The sequence below is a fragment of the Rhineura floridana genome, chromosome 8 (assembly GCF_030035675.1).
Source record: "Rhineura floridana isolate rRhiFlo1 chromosome 8, rRhiFlo1.hap2, whole genome shotgun sequence".
In the NCBI taxonomy this organism is placed as follows: domain Eukaryota; kingdom Metazoa; phylum Chordata; class Lepidosauria; order Squamata; family Rhineuridae; genus Rhineura; species Rhineura floridana.
Window position 1 is genome coordinate 80,260,389 of NC_084487.1, and position 16,338 is coordinate 80,276,726.

General features: G+C 41.7%; 1 protein-coding gene across 1 annotated transcript in view; it reads left to right on the top strand.

The window, feature by feature from the left end:
* The first annotated feature begins 7,980 nt into the window (after window positions 1–7,980).
* The window catches only part of SLC38A1 (solute carrier family 38 member 1), an 83,589-nt gene continuing 75,231 nt past the window's right edge, over window positions 7,981–16,338 (top strand). Inside the window, exon 1 of the mRNA XM_061639883.1 lies at window positions 7,981–8,756. The gene's annotated coding sequence lies outside the window, so the exon portion shown is untranslated. The remainder of the gene's footprint in view (window positions 8,757–16,338) is intronic.

A 16,338-nucleotide genomic window follows, 5' to 3' on the forward strand; every position in this document is an offset into this window, starting at 1 on the left:
TCTCAATATCTCAGAGAGGAGGTCAGGTCTCCTGCTCCCCTGGTGCATTCACTATAGCTGCCCAATTTGCCTGCTTTTTAAAGTTTGATAGAAATATCTGTTGGCTATAGGTACATTCTTAAACCACAAGGTTTTTTTTGCCTGTTAGTGAATTATCTTATAAATGGTGTGACATGATAACAGAGAATAGCACAGAGCAAGCCAAGCTGCATATAGGATAGAAATTTAATGACTGATGTTAGGAGTTCTGTTGTCCCTTCATAATCTGAAGTTAGCTAAATTCATACATATGCTTGGGAAGGGTTTAAACTAGCAGCCAAGAATATGCATCTACACTTGCAGAATGCAAGCTTAATTTACTAGTGGTAGGTGGATTGATTTTATATATAATGCACACAATGCAACCTTTAAAAATTATAAATATGAAATACGTTAAGAGGTAGCAAATAATGAAAGTTTATTACAAATGTCTTTCCATTTCAAAGGGCTGAGATTGAAAACAGCCACATGATGGTTATACACTTTCCTCACAGAGATTACCTCCATTGGGTTGGAGTTGAGGGTGAGACCTGTTATAACCAAGTCTATGTATATATCACACTGGCAGTACAGTCCTATAACATCTCAAAAATTAGCACCACTGACTTCATTACAGCCTAGGATTGCAGCAAAAGGCTTAACTGGAAACAAGTCCTGAAAAAAGTCCCACTTATCAGGAAATAAGTCCTACTGAATTCAGCAGGATGTTCTTCTGAGTAGACATGCACAAGATTACACCTTAAAATGTTTTACTTTCTTTTCTTCATGAATGAGTTCTTAAAAGACCCTTTTGGCTAAGCAGAGTAACTAAATAAACAGAATACTGTACAAGTGTTTGTGCTAAAAAAAAGCCTAAATTCTGTAACTGTAAGTATATATATGAAGCAAACTGAGCATACTTCCAAATAGCTGATTATTTGGGAAGTGGCAAGAAGTTATGCAGAACTATTGAGATTCTGCACATTAGCACTGGAACCCCTTCTCCTTTGCTCACCTACTTCTTCAAAATCTATTTACAACCTAACGGACAAGGAACATGTGAGATTGTGAGAACACCTTGCAATCATGGAAGGCACCCCACTTGGCCTGAGAGGTGACCTAACGGGTTTATCATGCTGTCTTCTATGAAGTTGGGCAACTGGTTCTTGTCTGCTCCAAGATGTCAGACATCTGCTGCTTCAGATCCTTTGAAGTGTGGATGCTGGGGATTGGACCTGGGGCTATCTGCGTGCAAGGTGTTTGCTTTACCAGTGAGCTGTGGCCTCCCCACAATGGCTGTTTGGAACTAGTGCCCCTCCTCATTTCCCTATAGCATCATGCACACTGGGCTTCCTTCACATTCTGCTATTTCTTTCAGAAAGCTGCATATATAAACAGTATTAGGAAGTGAAAATTCCTTCCCTTCAGCTTCTGCAGCAAGAGCGGTACCATTTTAAAAAGCCCGCCCCCCAATTTCTTTTGCCCAGGAACACAATTGGAAATTGAAGTATTGTGGGCACCCCAACATACCATGTTCACAGAAGAAAAACCAGCAATAACTCTGAGGAAGTGTAGCATAAGGCTATAACTCTTTGGCACCATGTCATGCACACTTAGAGCTTGCAAGGGGGAACTCTGGTGAGAGGAAACAGGGAATATTATCACAGTTTTTGCAATATTCCCTTTGCTCCTCATGAACAGAGACTGAAGAACAGGGGTGTAGTTATTCAGGGTCCTGGGGGTTCTTAGACCCCTTACTTTTTTGGGAGCAGAGTCCCAATATCTACAGCATCCTTTCCTGCTGTCTGGAGCCAATCAGAGTAAAAGGAGGTAAATCAGCCACTGAGAAGACTCTTCTCAGTAGCTAACACACTTTCATGTTGATTGGCTGCTAAGGAACAGGAAAAGTTGCACATGGGAAGGACTGAGGATTGGGGAGATGACCACAGACAGCAAGCAAACAAGGGAAAAGTGGAAAAGGAGAAAGGGGAGGGGAAAACCGAAGGGGCCTCTCTGCACTGGAGATCTGCATTGATCATTGCAATGCATCACTAAGGGAAAATACTCCAAAGAAAGTGACTGAAAGCACATTTTATTGTATCCTCTTAGAAGGAGGTGTGGCTGTGCAGGGGTATGGCATGGCTATCATGTACTTCTGAATTTGCTGCTACACTACTGGTGAAGAATGAGAACTGGAAGAGCATTCAAGTGACACCACTCTATCTTCCTCCCTGACAAACACCTGTTGTATGTCCAGGTTAAGGGAATGTATCTCCTAACAGCTGGCAATACCACCTTACTCTCACTGTGTCTCCCTCTGCTCACTGCAAGCCACTCTCCCACAAGTACAAGGCTTCTTCTTACACTTTGTCCAATGCAAACCAAGATGGAGGCCCACCCCATGACTCGCAGCAGTGACCAGGATGCTACCAGGATGCCAGATTCAAGGTGCTGGTTTTGACCTATAAAGCCTTACACGGTGTGGGACCGCAGTACCTTGTGGAACGCCTCTCCTGCTATGAACCTACCCGTCCACTTCGTTCAGTATCTAAGGCCCTCCTCCGGGTACCAACTCATCAAGATGCCCAGAGGATTACTACTAGATCTAGGGCCTTTTCTGTGGTGGCCCCCGAATTGTGGAACAGCTTACCAGAGGAAATACGCCTGGCGCCTACGGTATTTTCTTTTAGGCGCCAGGTTAAGACCTGGCTATACTCCCAGGCATTTTAATGTTTTAATGTTTAATGTTAATTGTTCATCTTAATGTTTTAAATTTTCCTGTTATTTGAATCGGATTTTATTGTGACATGGTATTTTAACTCTGTTTTGTACACCGCCCAGAGAGCTACTAGCTATGGGCGGTTTAAAAATGAAATGAAATGAAATAAATAAATAAATAAACTGTTCCTCCATGGGGTTTACAACCTTCTTCTTCCAGGAGGGCTCCTGCATTCTTGGCAAGCTCTGACAGTTATGCTACAGATGGTGGTGTTCCAAGCATGGAGTTGGTGGCGCTCCACCTGCTGCCTCTTGTGCAACTGTCCAAGGCACAGGCCCTCTGGGGTGACTAGTTGGCATTGCTACATTTTAGGATCCACTCCATCCAGATGCTGTTCAACAAAGGTGCTGCATGTTCATTAAAGGCTTTACCTTTATGTGTTATACATTGCGTAGATTGGGATCCCTTTCCCCCACCCTAGTATGATCTGATTTCACTGGCCTCTGAGTTGGACTCTAAGGGGGCCAGCCAGCCAGCCAGCCACTTTGATGCAACTGGGGCTCAGAGACAGTTGCCTGTCCATTGTCTGGGCACTAAGTGTCCTGTATTGTTCAGGGTGCACTAATGTGATGGGTGCTGCCTCCAGTCGAGGATGTGGAAGTAGAAGGAAACGAAATAGCAGACAGGAGACTGATCATCTGGATTGCTAGGGAGAGAGGTGGGTCAAAAGGGCTGGGTTATTAGTCCATGCAATGCTCCTGATTGGCTCAACTGCGTCAGGGTGTGAATAAGGCACCTTCACCTTTTCTAATGTGGGTTGTACCCTGCATTTGAACCTGGGATCTCTTGCACGACACCTGATCTTCTAGACTACGGTTCCTCCTGCTTGCCCATGCAACCTTGGCATATATGACTCTGAGAAGGACAAATGTCCCATGATGGGTCCAACCCCTATCTGCTGCTGGGGCTGATTCGTTAGGGAAGTGCTCTGCACTGTGGCTTCCAGTACAGGAAGCTTCCTCTATTTTGTCTCTGATACGACTTTATTTATATTGGGGGGGGGGGCAGGCACGCAGATGGTAAGTAGGTCCACGTTCCCGTTTTCCCCAGTTGGTGGTGTGCTCTCTGCAGGGCTCCTGTCAAGACAGCTCCATAACTACTGCGTTGTGTAAGCTCTCCTTTCATCTCTTTGTGTACTGTGCACCAAAACAGTGCTTGTGAACAGTGTGTGGCATAAGGGAATTCGAACCCCTGCCCGTAGGGAAGAGATTCAGTAGCAGGGCCATTGCAGCTTCTGCCACTCCATAGCTTAAGGGCACTGTGGTGTCATGGCCTGGGGGCATGTCTCTGTCAGCCCGAGTCCATTGGCTCCGTCTGTGCATGGGTGGTACATAGGTGTCACAATCATAACAGCCCCTGATTGGTGATGTTTTCATAGATGCTGGATGTGTGGTTTTTGTTTTTTGCAACATTTTGTGATTTTAGTGGTGCATTGTCCCCAACCTTTCTGGGTTGAGCAGCTGCAGAATGAGGTGGCCATTGCACTAGCATAGTGGCAATGTATTCCCCCTGGGGCAAAAGAATGGAAGAGCCCTGCTATATTGGACTAACAGCCAGACCTTCTCCACACCATGTACAACTTTACACACCACCTCACCTTGTTTCTAATCTAAAAAGCCCCAAATGTGGCAGCCTTTCTTCATGTAGGGGTTGTTCCAGGTCCACAATCATTGTGGCTGCTTTGCCTGTATTTTTACATTTATAGAACTCCTTTAGGTCAGTAGAGATTCACAAACGTAAACTTATGTTATAATAATAATTATACCAAGGTAGAAACAGTATTATTCTTATGACATTTGACACTCTATTTGCCTTGTGATAAAGAAATGTCAACCTTTTCCTTTTTTAAAAAAGTTGTCAGACCAGATTTATGCTACATTTGTTGTCATGCCCTTAGGAGGCAAACAGTTGCTATTTTTTAGCCTTATCAACAATCTCTATATACACACAATCTTCTTTAATGTAGCAACCTATTAGATATATAACACATTACAAAGAAAATACTTTCCTCATTATGAAAACTAAATTTTACAGATTACTTGCTTACCACAAGATCTGACTTTTTTCAAACATAATTAAATGAATGTATTTGCAGAACATGTGGTATTTACAGCAGAATCCTACAAAAAAGCACATCAGAGCCAAAAATTTAACTGCAAGTTGGCAGAACTTTGGCAACAGCATGTTCATATTTAGACAGTTCAATAAGTGGTCTGATTTTGCAAGTTAATGAATACTTAATGAATACTTAAGGATGGATGCCCATGGCCAACAGATGCATCTCTGCAGCAGCTTTCTTTTTTGACATTTATAACTGTTTATTGAGAAAGGAAGGAAATGGTCAATACATATATTAAAACTAACAATGACTGCTCAAAAATGACTTTGATGGAACTTTCTTTGGGTATCAAAATTGCTTATGTAGGAAACTGGATTTCAGCCTCTTCACATGGCTTCCCAGCCCATCTGTGCAAAGACAGTATCAGGGCCAGCGTAGTCTGCCTGGCCAATGCCATCAAAAGTATGATGCTAGGATCAGAAGAAACTTTCCTCTAAAAATAAGTGATTCAAACAAATTATTAGGCTAATTCAAAATCCTGTTTAAATGTAACAGCCTATTTGCAAACCATGTACAAAATGTACATGGTCAAATTACAAATGCTATACCATAAAAATGGTGTCAAAACATATCTGAATGTGTATTTTGAATATTTTTGTATTTTCTCCTTTTGTAATGCAATTTCTATAAAAATAAATTTTAAAAAATTAAACATAAAAAAGTCCTGCCCTTGTGTGTTGCTGTAGCTGGTCCAGTGATGGAGGAACACCGAGCAGGCCCTTTGATGTTGATCTTAATGTTGAGGCAGCCTCACATGGGCTTTGGCAGCCTCAGAAATGCTTTGATTTGGATTCTTGCATTAAGCAGGGGGTTGGACTTGATGGCCTTATAGGCCCCTTCCAACTCTACTCTTCTATGATTCTATGACACAGTGCTTAAGGCAACCTGTCTCCAGACCATTTAAAGCTTTAAAGATGAGTTCCCATGCTTTTTGAACTGAACAGGATCCAGTAGCCTTTGCTTGGAAGTGGGATCTCTTTGACTGCCCAAGGTGAGCCTGACAGAGATGCAAGGGACTAGTCCAGTCTGAGCTGTGCTGAAATACTTTCCATCCCTCTTTTCTTTTGATGGTGTTGCAGCAGTATTAAGAGCAAGGGGAAAGTGTTGGCCTGAATAAACAAAGCCATCCTGCTCCCATTGCCTTGAACTTGCTCACTTTTATCATCTGTGTTGCCCTGCTCCATCTCTTGGTCATGCATGACCAAGAGATGCCAGGTCTTTTTATATATACCATCCCCATAATTCATGTAGCAGTTTTTAAATGAAAAAGCTGTTTTGCACTCTTTTTATCTTTCCTTATGACTGTATAGTAAGTCACTTTATTCTCATCTAACATGTGAGCAGCTGAAGCTGAGTATAGGCCACCATCTGAGCCCATGGCTACGTAGGGATTCAAATGTGAGAAGCAGGGGCCTCTAATTTTCATTTTTGTTGTTGATCTCATCCCCATGCAATGTCACATTTGTTGTTTTACTTATACGATTTTATTTCTAGCTGATGAAAATGCAAGGCCTGTGGCAGATGTAAGTTATTAAAAATCAAATTGGATTCATGTAAATCTTTCAGCCCCATGGTGGCACTGTACCGTTCTCAGAGTTAACTGTCCTTTAACAGCCCTCCAGCAAAGTTATCTATCAAAGACTGCTTTAAGGATTAATTCAAGCCGCTTCTTTCAAAGCCTCTGCAGTCACCTGCTTCCCTGTCTCAGTCACATGACCCTTTTGATGTCAGATCGTGTGATCCCTCTGGCTCCACACAAAGAATTCTAATTCTTCTTAGGAAAGCCAGTATTCTGTATGTAGGTAGATCAGTGTTTCAGCAGTTGGGATTCTGGGCTCAACGTGCCGGAATGTATATATGCATCACACTTGCAAGTTGTTGGCGTCACAAGGCAATATGCAACCCATAAATAATATGTTTCTGAGGCTAATGCTAAAACAGACATGAATATAACACGACTTCAATAGTCCATAGAGTCAGCACAGACCATAATGAAAGGATGTGATGCAAGGATGAACATTTACTGCAGAGGTTTAGCATTATGAAGGTAAAATCACATAAGATTTCATTATGCTCTGTTTTGTTTATCTGTCACAAAACCATCTAGATGAAACACATTTCACAAATTCCAGAAGCATAGATGAAAGCGATTATCTTCTATTTTTTGTTACCTTCACACATTGAAAATAAGTTGTGGTTTGCCTAGCAGACTGACATATTTTCCGACTGTGAAATGAAATGCATGTCCAATTACATATTACCAGTAGAGACAGCTGTGGTTGCAACCCTTGGCACACTCACTAAAAACCAATGGGCATTCCTTCCATTTAAATATGCTTAAGAACTGACTGTTGGAGAAACCAAGAAAAAAGAGCTTTTATTTAAGATTCTCCTAAACCTCGCTGGCAAACACTAAACACAAACTATTGGGCTTAACTACAATGATCCAGAACTGATCATTTGCCTGAGTATTTAGATTTCACAAATACCTTATAAAACATATGTCATTCATTTTCCTCCAGTGCTCAAATTACAGGTGGGGAGCAGATTGGGTCTGGCCCCATTATCTTTTGAGATGCCTCCCATCTACTGCAGAGGGGCATGACTTAGATTAAATGGAGGGGGGAGTCAGGGGTTGAGGCTTGTGGATTTCACATGCCCCCCCAACTTTTCCTCCATAATTTGAGTAGTGATTGCATTACTGCTTTGCAGTGCCGAAATACAGAGACAATGGCTGCATGTCGACTTATTATTCCAAGCATGCTCAACTAGGATTAACCCAATAAGATCTACAGGATCAGGGAAGGTTAGAGACAATGAACACAATGCGTGGCCAGAATTTTGTTTTTAAGGGTAGCACAAAACAAATCCGCCAGTTTACGGAACTGAACTCGTGAAGTACATTACAGGCTCGTGGAGAGAAAAGATACTTAACACAGTGTCAAAGAAAGCTTTAACAAAAAACGATTTCCTTTCTATCTAGGTTCCTGCAACTAACTGTTCACAAGGCTTTTTGCGGTTTCCCCCTCCCCGAAAAAAACTGTGCTCACCTAGATCAGAAGCACCTACCAGCAACTGTTTAACCAGGCCGAGAGAAAGCTCCTACAGACGACTTGCATCCGCCTGACTTTCTTCGGATTGATTACTTAAGGGGATGCAGGAGATCGGCGGCGGTGGCGGCGGTAGCCGCCGCCTTGTGCTACACACAGAAACGCTTCCCTTGGGCAGATGGTCTCAGGCACAACCGACAGCAACCGCATCATCACCATCCGCGAGGGAGGGAAATAAAGCGGGAGCTCGGGCGAGCAAATACCCTCCAACCTTATTTTTTTAAATCATTAGCCTGTCAGCCGCTCTTCGTCCCCCGACCCACAATTCCTCACTTTGCTAAGAACAGCTTTAAATACAAATAATGAGAATGCGATGTTGAGGTCATTGCATCTTCAGGTTCAACCCGCCCACCCCACATACCGTACATTCACACACAGAGGAGGAGGCGGCGAAAGAGGAGCCGGGAGCCGGGAGCCGCTAGCGTTACGCCACTTGAAGGTCGTCTGGCGTGGCATCTTCCATTCATTCCGTCTAGCGCTTCGCCACGCCGAATCAAAAATACATTTTTGCTTGTTTTTCTTTTTAAGTAACAAAAAAATTATATTCCTCCGAAGTCACACATACAGATTATCCCTTCCTTGCAACCGGCGGATCCCGCAGGGAGAAAGAGAGCGCCAGATCTTCTAACAAAGGACACACAAGCAAAACCTGAAAGGCAGCCGAAACACCTTGGATTCCGTTTCTTTCGCGTGAGGACGGAGAAATAAGAGAGATCGGCCTGATTAACAGGTAGGTAGGCTGGGACGGTAGTAGAAAGAGCCCTCTCCCCTCCTTGCTCCCCTCAGAAGGGCACATGGCCGGGATCGGAGAGCTTCCGAGCCCGCGTGTGCTGGGCATACGGTCGGCCAAGAGGTACGCGTCTTATTGGGGAAAAGGCTCGCGCCTTTCTCCAGCCGCATCGCAGCCCCCATGGAAATGGATAAAACCAACGTCTCGTTGGAAAGAACGCGCGTCGTTCTACCCCAGACGCCGCGTGTAATGCCCCTTCGGTCTGGGCAGCCTTAGCTGGAGTCGGGGAAGCAGCATGGCAAGGGGTCGCTTCTTTTCAGGGTTTGGTGATCCGCAGACAATTCACCCTCCCCCTTCTCTCGAGCTTAGGTATTAGCAGCGGGCACCGATGATAGAAGGCAAATAGACAAGCACGTTTTTTCTCTTTTCTCTCTCCATTATTGAGAGAGGGGGAAAGGCGCGTAGGAAGCGAATGTGTCGTACTTCTTTCCGCCTCTGTTCAGCGTTTAAAAGAAAAGGAGGGAAAAGATTCTAATGACATAGTTACTAGAGACAGATAAATATTTAGACTGGGACCTAAACCACGTTACTGTAGTTTCCTTATCAGAAAAGGAAGGGCTGCTTCCCAAAGAAATTATGGTTAGTCTGCAATTTATAGGCATTGAAATGAGGGAGGAGGGGGAGTGAGCAGAGGCCGAAATTCTTTGTCTTCACTTTACAAAAGGTTCTACCTGCAATGCTTTTTCCCTTCATTCAGCCCCCCTCCCCATTTTTGAAAATTGAATTTGGTTTTTGAGTTCCTAGCAAGCAAATCTGATACTCCTGACAGCCAAAAATAGGGTTGTTGGTGGAAGGAAACTAAGAGACAGGCACCTTTTAATGACATGGGGCATTTTTGGATGGAATATTTTGTTACTGATCTTCAAAGAAACGAAACGGGGCTTTTCATCTTCGGCTCAGGGACATTTACTGTGGGTGTATTTATTATGACCTAGCTGCACTGGCTCTCTTTATCACAAAAAGACTTCTTTCCAACCTTGGTTGCAGCCCACTCAGATCTAAATAATACATGCCCTAAATAAGGGTGTTGCTGCATTAGCAGTAAATTCACTTCTGCATTTTTGAGACCCAGCAGTTTTCTCTACCATCCCCCCTTCAAAGCCCCACTTGTAAATGTTTGTGCCATTCATTGTAAAATGAAGTTTTATTTTAAAAAGAAGATACCATTCACATGTATATACAGAAATTATTAAAATGGTGCTACTCTGCTGCAACCAGTCAGGCTCTCTTGGGTATTCAGGAGGGAAGGGCATAGGTGCTGCCACTGACTTTGGAACTAATCCTTTATTTCTCATGTAACTTCATTGGGAGTTTGGGGTTGTGCCAAGAATGTAGGCCTAGCTCCCACATGCATCTATATAGATCTAACATCTTTTCCAAGTCTTTGCTTGTATCCCAGAGAAGCTTTTTTCCTCCTATTTTTTTATTTTCTTCTTTTGCGGTTAACCTCTTTTCTATTTATCACACACCATCAGACTCTTTCAACAGAAGCCATTTGTTCACAAAAGAGAGTTAGAATGCAACCTGTTGATATTATTTCATGGGGGAGTAAAGGTTGTAAATACAGAAACCTTGGGTGATACCCAACTAAGTGATAGAGTAGGTCCATTTATTTTAATGTCTACTGTTGAGTATAATGTTAGATACCACCTCTTGTAATTATCATCAGTATTATTATTAGCCTAAATCCTACACAGAGTTAAGCTTGCTTATGCCCATTGAAATCAATGGGGTTAAGTATGTCTCACTCTGTGTTGGATTTAGGCCATTAATAATAATTTCTTCTTCCTCCTCTTCTTCCTGTTTAAACATGCCACATATTTAGTTATTTTGCCTCGCATAGCATATGCTCCTTTCAGACACTTTCATCAGGCCTCTTTTTTCCTTGACAATTGTTGCGTCTTTATGGTGGATTTCACCTTTTGTCTGCCTGTTTTATTCTGAAGGCAATGCTAAATGTATTTACCTTTATTAGGATTCATTTCATCTTAGACCATTTTGCCTTTTGATGAAATAGTAGTTCTGGGGTGAAGGAATACTTTGAGCCTATTGACGTTAACATTGCAAAACAAACATGGGCTCACAGAAAATGAAATGTGGCATTGAATCAACTATTCCCAGCTTTTAGAATTGCTATAACTTCTCAAGGCTTTTTCAGCTGCCCAAAGAAATGTTTATTAGAATCAGCGCAACATCTTTTGAAATGAGGGGCTGCTTTGTCACCTACTTCCCTGGAACAGGTGCCTCTTCTGGTGATACCAGGAATATCTGGGCTCCACTCACCAGAATGAGCAGCAGGGCCCCAAATGCAGCAAGTCTGGTTCACCAAATTTTGAAGTGATACATATTACCTTCTAAAAAGCACCTCCACCCCCTGCAAGACAATTAAACCCAGAATCTAAAATTATCTAACTGTTCCACAGCTGGTGTGGTAGTTAAAAGCATGAAATATGAGCCAAAGCATCCCTAGGTTCAGATTGCAGGTCAGCTATGAACTTGCTGAATGGCTTTTTGCAAGCCATTAACCTTCCTCCATTTCAGGTAAGAATATTAATATGGGAACAATAATACATCTTGTATGGTTGTTGTAAGGATTACTACAGTGCTTTGATCACTTAGGAAGTACAGTGCATACATGCAAGGCATTATTCTTAAAACCTTTTGGACTAGTCTTACTCCGCATCTGCACCATACATTGAAAGTGGTATCATACCACTTTAAACAGTCAGGGCTTACCCTCAAAGAACTGTAGTTTGTTAAGGATGCTGAGAGTTCTTAGGAAACTCCTATTCCCTTCACAGAGCTACAATTCCCAGAGTGAATTAACAATTAGTCCTTCTTCCCAGTGAACTCTGGGAATTGTATTTTTGTGAGGGGAATAGGGGTCTCCTAAGAACTTTCAGCACCCTTAATAGACTACAGTTCCCAGGATTCTTTGGAGTAAGCCATGACTGTTTAAAGTGGTATGACACCACTTCAAATGTATAGTGCAGCCTTAGTGTAAACTTAAACATTACCCAGGGAAAAAGGTTTCCTCTTTGTTTCCCTTGTAATGCGAATATGGGCATGATATGAGAGCACTTGCAGGGAGGACCTGATGTATAGCACAGAGAGCTTAATTCTTTTCTTACCCCTGCCCCAGTTCTCTGCAAGAGTTCCTCGGCCTCGGCTTCAAAACCAGAAACGAGTCACATTTGAGGGATGGGGCAACAGCAGCCTAGGAGATCATTTGCAGGGGAGAATGAGAGGGAGAAGGAAGGGTGAAATGTCCCCACTCCCTGCCAATCCTCTCCTGCAAGAACCCTGCCTGCTTTCCCACTATCTTGGTAAACACAGGGCTGGACTCATTCATTTGCTGATATAACATCTCGTTCTGCACTCAAATAATAGTGGTTTGTTCACATCTTAAAGTTCATGGGTGAGGTGAGAATTGCACTGGGGATTTCTCAGCTTCCAAATGAAACTTGCAGCCCTGCATATGTTTAGTCCCAGGGCATAATCTGAAGGAATGAAATACAGGACTTTGCTGAAGCTGAGCATTCTGATCCATGCCTACATGGAAAGCTGACTGGAATCCTGTGCACACTGCCTTGAGATCTATGATAGAAGAAAGGCAAGATATAAATATAATAAAATACTCTGAAGGAAATCATAGTAGGTTCTTTAGGAAAGGTGCTTTGCTGCTAAGCTGCATATGAAGTAGTGAATAGGATGTGGCTGTTACTTGAAATCTACCACGTGAATGCAAAGAACTTGCTTTTCTTAGAACTGTAGGGCAATTTTCATAGACCTTGATGCATCAAATAGTGCTGCTATCTAATCTATTTTTAAAAAATAAAGACTTCTTTGTATGTATCAAGAAGAACATGCCAATCCACAATGTTGCTCTCAGACTCTTCCATTCCATAACATTATTTCTCCCTTTTTCTACTAATTTTTTTGTGATCAGTGATGAGAATGGCAAGGGCATCCTGTTTAATGACATTTTAGTAACCCCCTTCATTTTCTCTCTCTCTTCCCTTTCAAATAGTTGTGTTTAGGCCTAAATAAATGTGAGTTTTAAACTACAAATTGGTCAAGGGAAAGATATTTAAAGGAACAAAGCAATCTGCACTTGACTGTATGCTGCATAAATAGCCCTTTAATCCAATTTTTTAAATGTTGGGAATCAAGAGAATTAAGGAGGCCTCAGGACTAGAGAGATGCATGTGGTCCTAAGTCCTAACACGATGGAAGAATTTTAATGCCCTAAATGTAAATAATGTAATAATATTAATAATGCATTTTAAGTGACTTGAATGAAACACAGCTTGTTTGGGGAGCTGATCTGTACAGTAGCTCTTTTCACGTTGTTGACTCCTGCATTAGGTCTACATTTTTAGTTGATGTGGTGAGGATTTTATATTTGTTGACTGTATGCATTTTAAATGTTTTGATATTCTTGTTGGCTACCACATGAAAAATAGTTGCTGGCTGGTGGGTGGCATGTTCATGTGAGAATCAATAAAATAATGTGAATCTATTTTACAAAAGAGAGAACTGGATCAGAGAAATTGAATGTGAGCTGGCAAACAGCGCACAAGATGTTAAAATAAACATGAATATCTCTAATATTCAGTACACCTTCAACAATCAATAGAGAATTAATTGCCTATTTAATATATCTGGTCTGCCTTTGGGATTCCCCCCCCCCCATTCTTCCCTGTTTCATTTAAAACTTAAGGCTGTAATCTTATACCTAGTTTCCTGGGAGTAAGCCCCACTGAACTCAGTAGGATTACTTCTGAGTAGATAGGGTTGCACTGTTAATTGTGTGTTGATTGGTAATATTACAACAGTTTCTTTTGTGACTGAATCCATTTCTGGTAGTTGTAGCTGCATGCTGGAATTTATTTAGAAAGAGGAATTGTGGAATCACAGTGGTTCCTTAGGGCTATGTAGAATTATCTCTATAGGACTGGGTTTGGGGGCAAGAGACCTACTTGGGACTCCAGACCTAGGGAGCACTGAAGTCAAAGGGCACCTATCATGGGCTGTCTACTCATCTCTCCTCTCAGCATCTGAAACAAATAGTACAAACCATTCATCTTCACTGTTGATCCAAGTGACCACTGTTACATTAAGGTGTATTGGTATGTTTAATTTGTGGGGAAATTTACATCATCAGTGCTCATTCAACAAATGGTGTGTGTGAGAGTAACTGAGATCAGACCCATGCATGCAAATTTATATTCTATAGCAGGCATAAATTGTCCATGCAAGTAATAAAATCACTATAAATGCAAATATATATATAACGTATTCAAAAGCTGACCGAATATGTGCAGGGAGCACTTCAGATGATCCTTGTATGGAGCACAATTTGATCTAGGGCTAGCCTTCACTCTCCATGCCTGTTTGGGTACTCTGAAGACCTTGTCCCACCAGCAGGCAAGAAGACTCCTTGCTTACTGCAAAACCTTCTCATCCTCATACTGGCTTGTCCCCTGAGCTGCAAATTGATGCTGAAGACAAGACAAATGGAGAGGCAAAAGAAACTGTTCTGTTCCGTTCAGTTCACAGGAGCAAGACTTTATGGCTCAGTGTGGAGTTTGACACACACTGCTTTCTAAGCACCCCAAAGGCTACTTCTGTGTGACTAACTTAGAAGTGATTTTCCAAGGGAAGAAAAATTAGCAACAAAATATATATTTGCGTTCAATCTATCCTTCTCCCAAGACAGGACAGAGAAGTTATAAAGAACTATGAGCTTAAATTGATTTACATTTTCTCCCCTTGATGATTCATATGATTTGCCCAAAGCTACTTTCAGTGAGAACAGTCAAGATTAGAATGCAATGGTTCCTGATCTATTTATCAACTTTGTACCATCAAACTGGAGTTTCTAAACATGTGGAAGCTTTGCTTTTTTTACAGCCTAATACAACATCCTGTTCATGTGGCCAAACAAGATATACTGAGCATGTGGAGGGCATGGGGTTGGGAAGAGGAGGCAGAATTGCAGTAGCAGACCTAGACCTTGACTTCTACACATTCAGTATATCTTGTTTGTGAAACGAAAGCTGACACCCTGATATCAGAAATTTTCCTTTTCTGTTTTGCATTCTTTTACAAATAGAATGCATTCTGTTTCTGAATATATGACCAATATTTGATCCATCAGTGGCATAATGATGGAATTACTCAATGGTAACTTGAATAGATTGTGGGGTTCATGCCCAGCTGGAAACAACACCTTCTGACTGGAAGCCCTGATCCCTACTTCTTCAATGGCACTCTGAGCATGTTCTCACTTCATGTGTTCCATGGGTCAGCTCCAGCACTGGAAACCAATTTCAGGGGTTGAACCCTGCAAAAACATAAGCCCTGGAAGTCTGATTTGAAGGACAGCCCTGGGAGAAAACCTTCTGAAGAAGTAACAACTCAGTATAGGGCCTGCCCTGTCTTCTGTTACTCCTTTGTCATTCCTCAGTGGCTGCAACTCTTTCAGTTGTCCACTCTTTTCTCATAGCATCTCAGGTGGCTCTTTTCTTTGTCCGTGGACACAGAAGCCTATAAAGAAATGGAACTGCAGAAAGGACCAGCAGTAGATATATTTCTGAATATTTTTTGCTATTTCCTCCACAATGCTGCTTTACCTACTCAGAGCAGAAGTGTACAAACAGTAGTTGTAAGCTTTTAATTACATCAATGTTAACCATTTGAAGGCTTTTAAAAAAACAAAGGGGGCTATTTAACATTCCTTATAAAGCCTGTCTTCATTAAATTCAAATGTGGCACAAAAAAGTTGCTTTTTAATCTTTTCCTGTTTGTCGTTATTCAAAGTCCTGATGATTTATAGCCTGTTACTAAACTTTATTTTCTAGGAATTGTGTCACCTGTGGCAACTTCCTTCCTTTCTAGCTTTTGACATGCGTTCATTTGAAGGGGCCAGTTTTTAGAATTGCCATCGAAATTAATATTTTATACCCATAATTCCTTTCTCACTATTTTATTATTTATGTCTTTGGTCTCTTCCTGGTCCTCATGTTTTTTTTAAAAAAAGATTATTTAAAATGAGGCTGGGGAGAGAAGGGGGCACAAAAGATATCACATCTCAGTCTTTGCATAAAGGAAGCAGTTTATGTGAAACTCAAGCTTTAGGTCTGAAGGCTTCACTAAGGCTCATAAAGGACTCTCTAGCAGGATCAGCCTATCTATGAACAGAAAACTGAATCTCATTTCAGCCTGTAAGCAAATTGTTGGCTTCTGAGGCTGAAGCTAGCATCCTCCAAAACCTAACTTTAAAATCTACCTCAAGCCAGGTAGAAACAAATCCAGTGGATGGATAATGAAAGTTAAAAAAATATGCAAAGCACCTCTTAACTGATCTCAAATACTTGGCCTACATTTTTAATAGCCTTATATATGAGCTTTTTCTCACTATGTTTTCCACACCCAAACAAAAATAAGATAAAAGTTTAATAAATTGTAGACAATAGAATTTGTTAAAAAGAGAGAAAGACCTCAATGGATGACTGAA